Source organism: Lygodium microphyllum, chromosome 21 (genome assembly GCF_053477565.2).
Source record: "Lygodium microphyllum isolate KBCC chromosome 21, Lygodium_microphyllum_v1.1.10, whole genome shotgun sequence".
NCBI lineage: Eukaryota > Viridiplantae > Streptophyta > Polypodiopsida > Schizaeales > Lygodiaceae > Lygodium > Lygodium microphyllum.
Window position 1 is genome coordinate 60075465 of NC_141155.1, and position 7674 is coordinate 60083138.

Genomic DNA, 7674 nt, shown 5'->3' on the forward strand with positions numbered 1-7674 from the left:
GAGAATTACATTTTGGTTAGGAATGGTTATCTTTGATTTTGAGACCTTGTGGAGGGCTGTAGTTAGGAAGAGTAATGGTGTAACACCTATTTGGAGAAATGTATCAATGGCATTTATCCTGGAGGATCACTAAGTTAGCACTGAAGAAGCTGAAATGGTCTTGGAAGACATGCATGGGGCTGTGCGCATGATTAAGAAGGGTGAAATCTTAGCCAGATCAACCCAATAATACTTGGCTTGTTAGGACCAACCTTTACTCTTACTGCATTCAACAGTTTAACACTGAAGTCTTTCCATGTGTTTGCCTTGATAATATTTTGATATGTTCTTGATTTCTACCTTATCAATGCATTTATTTTATAGGGGTTACAACAAAAAGTTGATTAGAATTTTCTACCTTATCAATGCATTTATTTTATAGGGTTGCAACAAAAAGTTGATCACAATTTTGAAGAGCACTCAAGTAGTTGTACCCAGTGTAAGTTATTTGAGAAGTACACTAGTCAATGACATTATTTAGAAGTGAGTAGATATTTTCTTATGCCTTTGGGCATGCAGTGCTTAGGGTTTGAGCTCACGCACCCCTATAACTCAACCCACACTCAAACCACCACATGATGACCCCATTGGCTCAATGAAGTTATTTGAGGGTGTGATTGTAAGTACATTTGTTTACTAACAAATACAATAATACTATTTCTCTAACTAGTTATGCTTGTTTTAGGCAAATGGATGGATCTTCATGAAAGCATCAAAATCGCTCGCTTCAGTCATGTAGTTGCTTGTCATGCAACTTGTGAAGAAGAACAAGTGAACTTGAGATGCTTCTATGCAAGAAAAATAGAGAACTAATGGATTAGGTCTCAACTTTTTGAATAATATACAAATGTTAGGTAGGCAAAACTCAAGAGGTTGGCATCAAGAAATGAGTCGCAACTATCAATTATAGACCACAACATTGATATATGGCATAAAAAAGACAATTGGAGTAAGTGAACAACACAATAAAGATTGTTACTTGAACATCAAATCAAAGACCAAACGTCAAGGGGGAGCCCAAAGGAGTGAGATTAAAAAAAATATAGATGGAGTAGGATAGTAGGAGATGGGAAGCAGTTTGAAAGCAAGGAGAAAAAAGAAAAAGGCCAACTATAATATACTTGCCTTAAGAGTAATCACTAAGTCATAGTTAGGGCACATTGACAAAGTTAAATATGAAATGCCAAGCATCTAAATTAAGGCAGAAGACGCGGAGTACGACAAATGCTTTTAGAAAAAGTGTATCACATTGCTTTTAGAATGTTAGTTTTGCATATTTTGTATTCAATGTCCCATTTAGTTGTTCTAATTACTATAACTCTAGTATGGATTCCCAAGTTTTAGGTAGTCCGTTTGTCACAATACACCTTTAATGCTCTAAGTTTCTTCTTTCCTATACAAGCGTGTTCAAAAGAAATGTCACACAAAACCTTTGTACTTAAAAAAGCATGTTACTCTTTGGCAAGACAAAACTAAACCACAATTTGAGGCAAAGTTTGTACTTTAAAAGTATGTTACTCTTTGGTGAGACAAAACTAAACCACAATTTGAGGCTAAGTTTGAAATATATGATTTTATATAGTTTTTGCAATCGCCTTTCTATCAAGGATGCTTCTTTTGATGGTCCTAAGATAGACTGCAGTCTATCAATTTTGGTTCTTTTGAAAGTTAACACATTGAATTTCCACTTGATGCCACTTGTAGATTGCTCACTTTTGTTTCATGCAACTCACACTTGCCTATGCATGAAGCACTGCCCCTTTTGCACTACATAAGGTTTCACACTAAATTCATATCCACAAATTTCTATTTTTGACATGTGACAATCTTGCGCTTTGCTCTAGGCAAGACATGTTTGCCAAACCATCACTAAATTTTCATGGTATGGAAGCCGACAAATCTCATATATTAGCCTAAAAAAAGGTGGAATAACAAATCCACATGTCATAATAAGGACTAGCACATAAATCAATTAAAGCAAGAGCATATTTTAACAATCCAGGGGGTTTGGAAGACCCTTATTCTATTTTAACAATGTAGGGGGTTTGGAAGACCCTTGTTCTAGTTGTTCATAAAGATTGATATCTTAATTATGGAAAATGTAATTCATTTAAAATAAATATATTTAATATTTGACTAAGCAATTCGAAGACCAACAATGAAGTAGGTGATAAAGTCGGTGGCATCAGAAAACAACCGCAACAAATGGTATTATGACGATGAAGGATGAGATAATGTTTAGCAATTATTTAGCTTTTTTGAAGTTTTTCCTCAAGGGAGGGTATGTGCTAGACATCTAATGTTGCTCCAAACATTACTTGCATTGATTAAATTTTCTTTTATTATTAGTCTTGTTGATAGTTTGATGTAGGGAACACATATTAGCTTGATTAGCCTAAATGATTTGATAACTACATTGTGTGATATTATTTTTCCCCCATGATTAGTTTTATAAACTTCCTTAGCAAAGAATAAGGAAGTCACAAAAGCATGTAAGCATGTGGGAGCTTTGGAGATCTAGAGATGTTTATCCAGAATAAAAGTGAGGATTGTGAAAAAAATGATTTAATGCTTAAGCCTTCATATGAACCATGATTGATTGCTCGCACACACACGTATGCACACACACACACACACACACACACACACACACACACACACACACACACACACACACACACACACACACACACACACACACACACACACACACACACACACACACACACACACACACACACACACACACACACACACACACACACACACACACACACACACACACACACACACAAATGATTTAATGCTTAAGCCTTCATATGAACCATGATTGATTGCTCGCACAAACACATATGCATATTCCCACACACACACACACACACACACACACACACACACACACACACACACACACACACACACACACACACACACACACACACACACACACACACACACACACACACACACACACACACACACACACACACACACACACACACACACACACACACACACACACACGTACGTACGTGCGTGCGTGCGTGCATGTGTGCGCGCATGTGTGTGAGATGTGCATTGGAAGTAATTTTGTCATTTTCTTCCTTTGATATATCACTCTCACCATAGAAAACATTTTCATGTGTACTTTGCCCTACATGATTCAACAACTTTGCAATCATTCAGATCTAGACATATAAGTGTATAACAATCTTTTGATGTACGCTATTAACTAAGGTTCCTAGTTTTGCCTTGAACCTATTGATGGATTAAATGCTTAGATATATAGGTGCTCATGGAAAAGGAAGGAATAATAAATAAGACAAAAATAAGAGACTTTTCCAAATATAGTTGAGTTACAAAAGATGTCTAAACATATAAGGTGATAAATATTTTAAACTTTAAGATAATGTAAGGTTTAGTGACTGTACTCATCTTAAAGTCTTAGTGTTTAAAAAGAAACCCCTTCCAACTTTTGAACATATTTTGGTTATGGTAACCTTTCTTTGAAATAAATTTTAAAAGGCTCCTCAAGTGATGCATCCCCTCTAGATCTCAAGCATTATTCATGTCTTCCTTTACTTTTGTGTTTTGTGTTTGAAAAATGTTTTGGTTATGGTAATGCACGTTTCTTCATCAACATCAATATCAAAGGACAATTCAAGGAAGTGACCCATGAACATCCACTTCACTGCTGCAATCTATCTATGGACTTGAAATTATAAATACACCCTAAGAAATTGCACACACACACACTATGCATGTGTGCGTGCATGTGTGTGTGTGCACATGTCAATGGCCAATAGCCATGCATGCACCCCTTATACATGTACACAACATACAAACATATATGAGTCAAGATAATAAAGAATAAGTGTACCATTCATTTTGTATCCATACAACTCTTGCATGTCCTCTCTCTCTCAACCCTCTTGCACTACCTTGCATCCCACCATTGCTTTTCTCTCAATTGGTATTAGACTAGCATCTGATGTTTAAGGGAACTCGTGTTTGGAGCAAAGAGCACAACGATAGAAGCTTTGCCATGAAGGTCAAGTTTCTTCTTTAACATTGATGCTTGCTACCTGCACATTGATAGAGTTACTATTGTCATTATCGAGATCTACGTGTGACTCAAATAGGTACTTGAGCCATTGAGGCTCAATATAGGGTTGCAATAGCCTAGTTTAGCAGTCCTTTATGGCTAGCTTTGAAGCAAAACATCTTGGCTTTGGATGCTTGGGAAGAGATCTTGGTACAATTTTTGATGCATGCAAGTAGAGGTAGATTGTTTTTCAAAAGCAATGGGTTTAAGCAAGGGTTTCGATAGTGCTGGTTTGTTGAGAGAGAAACTTGATGATTTGTTGAGATAGTGATGTTTATGGAATGTGTTGCTAATCTAGATACTCCAAGTGCCTGTTTATGATAACAACAACCTCTCTTGATGCATTTTCACCTGGGTTGCTCACATAATTTTCCCATGTCTTTTGATTATTTGGAAGCTATAGGGTATCCATTTTATCACATAAATCTTTCTATAAAGTTTAAGCATTAGTAAGTAGTGACTAGTTTGTAGCGAGGCTCCTCGATTACTCTTGACTTTGGATTGCACAAAGTTCTTGATGAATTTGTCGTCTTAGAGGATTTCCCATGCTTGTTTATGCTCAACTTGTAGAGATTATGTGGGCTTAAATTAATTTGTGAAGGAATTTACATGTACCGTCTTTGATGGTGCTTGTTTTATGCTTAGGAGATAGCCAAAAGACTTGGGATAGACGACTTGTAGAAAATTTATAATCCTTTGGGAGTGCTAAGATATCATTTTTACATCATATTTATATTAGTTTGATATTTAGATTACCATTTCTTGGTTTTTTGGGATACTTCATTTGAAGTCTGTTGGTCAATTTTGAGCTTGTAGTTGGGTATACCTTGCTGTTTTTGGTGTGCATACATACTTTTGTCATTATGGCTTCTTCATCAAGTTCAAAGAATGCATTGTTCAATATTGAAAGGCTTGATGGTACAAACATTTCATATTAGAAACGATAAGTATTCAAGGGATTGGTGGAGAAGAAACAAGTGAAGCCAATCAAATGTAGTGGGACTAAACTTGAGGACATGGATATAGACATATAGGAGGAATTGGATGAGTTGGCGTGCACTAGTATTATGTTGACACTCTTAAAGTCTATGTATTTTTAATATGAAAGATATGGCAGGTGCATATGGTATATGAAAGAGGTTGGTGATCTATACAAAAGGAAGTTGAGCCTTGTATGTTTATTGGTTGGAAAAACTAATTGATATTCACATGGAAGAAGGGACTTCCATGTCTAATCACCTCAATGAGTTTAATACTATTTTTTATCTTGCTTGAGAGTTGGGATACTTTTAGGATTGCATTTAGTAACTCCACACCCATAAGTGGTCTTACGAGTGCTAATGTTGAGAGCAACTTTCTCATTGAGGAGGCGAACAAAAAGAACCATGTAGGATCAAAGAGCTCCAGACTTGCGCTTATGATGAGAGGAAGGTCAAATGCGAGAGGAAGTCATGCTTCAACACAAGTATCCAAGGATTACTAAGTCGAAACCAACTCTTCCATCTAAAATAAAATAAATAAAATATATCACTAATTGAGAATCTAAATATTAGCTCCACAAAGCTAAGGGTTCCAAAATTTGTGGTCATTTGTGGGCCAAAAGACCAAAATGAGAATCCACAACACAGCCAAAAGATGTTATTAGCTTGAACCGAAAAAGGACAACTCATAATTGTGGATCTAGAACAAAAGTTAGCCTATTGCAAACCTTGAAAGATAGAAGCCAAGAAGACCAAGATGGGGACATATTTGAACGATAAACTTGCAAGACTTTGAGAATCACCAACACACAAGTGAATGAAGCGAGTTCAAATAAACTTGAACTTTCTACAAAACTTGAGCCAAATGAGTGAAAAAAGATATTTTCTTGAAATGGGTGAAGATCTAGCTCAAAAGTTAGGATTCTCTATTACTAAATGTCTCAAAGAGATCGACAACATGCCTATGTGAGGCCACGAGCTTCTAGACTTTGGAGAGGTTAATGAATCCATGATAGAGGTAATAATAACAATGAATGGCCCATAGGGGGACCAAGATAACATCTTTAAGATACACACAAAATCATAATCATTGAGTTCACACAGAGAACCTCAATGAAGATATTCTCATTAGCATGGGAGACTCACTCTTACTAAAGAGATATGTCACTTGCAATTGAAGATTTTTGACAAAAACCCTATCCACAAATTGTGAAAGAGCAATATAGTTGCATTTTTACACTTATATGATATATAATGATTTAAAAAAAATCCATTTCTTATGTATAAGATTTTGTATGATTATTGCAATATCGTTATAGAACACATAAGTCATAAGTGATTTTACATGTGTGTGTGTGTGTGTGTGTGTGTGTGTGTGTGTGAGTGATTTTACATGTGTGTGTGTGTGTGTGTGTGTGTGTGCACGCGCGCGTGCGTGTGCATGCATATGTGTATGTGTATCTATGCATGTATGTGTGCTTATGTGTGTGTATATGCATGTTAACTAGCTTAAGTTGACACATATGATTGTACTAAGTCTTGGTATCTCTTAGTACCAAATCTATAAGACTTGGGATGTAGATACTAAGCTTAGTACATGCATTAGATACTTACATTGAGTCTTGGTAGTGTCTGTTAACCTTTTTACTGGAGGGCAAGCAAGAATTCAAAAATTCAAGAAGTTAGAAAAATAAAAGTGCAAGTACTAGATTACTTTTGCAATTGGCTATTTCATTCCACACGCCAATGTGCATATGATGTCCAAATTCTACATGATTTTCTGTACAAATAATTATTGATCTATAGATAAATTGCTTAGTGAGTTGGGTGGCTATCTCATTTGTTGTTAGTAGAAAATGAGAGTTAGCCTCACTCCAGTGCACATTGTAATATCTCTTGGACTCATATTTACATTCATATACACATAGAAAGAGATGCAAGTAATGTGGATCCATGAGTAATTCAAGGAGTCATGAGAGTAGTCATCTACTATGGCCAACCATGAAGGCCAATTAGCATGTAGTAGACTAGACAATTGAACTTCATAGAGGAGAAGCTTTGAGGTGGCCACCTTTGCATGAAACCCTATGTAAACAATGTATAAAATGAATAGGAACTCTCATTCTTGTGTACTAAGTTGAGAGCTCTTGCTTCCTTCTTCTTTGTTATTTCTTCCACTTTATCCAGAGAGAGAGAGAGAGAGAGAGAGAGAGAGAGAGAGAGAGAGAGAGAGAGAGAGAGAGAGAGAGAGAGAGAGAGAGAGAGAGAGAGAGAGAGAGAGAGAGAGAGAGAGAGAGAGAGAGAGAGAGAGAGAGAGAGAGAGAGAGAGAGAGAGAGAGAGAGAGAGAGAGAGAGAGAGAGAGAGAGAGAGAGAGAGAGAGAGAGAGAGAGAGAGAGAGAGAGAGAGAGAGAGAGAGAGAGAGAGAGAGAGAGAGAGAGAGAGAGAGTGTGTGTGTGTGTGTGTGTGTGAGGGATCAAGGAGGAAAAACACTCCAATATATTTTCTTCTTCTCCTCCTCTTGCCATCAACATGTGGGAAGATTGAGACAA

The 7674-nt window shown here is 36.6% G+C and overlaps 1 protein-coding gene across 2 annotated transcripts in view; it reads left to right on the forward strand.

Annotated features, from left to right (window-relative positions):
* Nucleotides 1-1136, forward strand: part of LOC148018058 (uncharacterized) — a 54942-nt gene extending 53806 nt beyond the window's left edge. The window contains exon 10 of one of the 2 annotated variants that reach the window (XM_087661665.1): nt 725-1136. The gene's annotated coding sequence lies outside the window, so the exon portion shown is untranslated. Of the gene's footprint in view, nt 1-421; nt 441-724 lie in introns of those variants that run through there. The other variant, XM_087661664.1, reaches the window with a different exon arrangement.
* The last annotated feature ends 6538 nt before the right edge of the window (nt 1137-7674 follow it).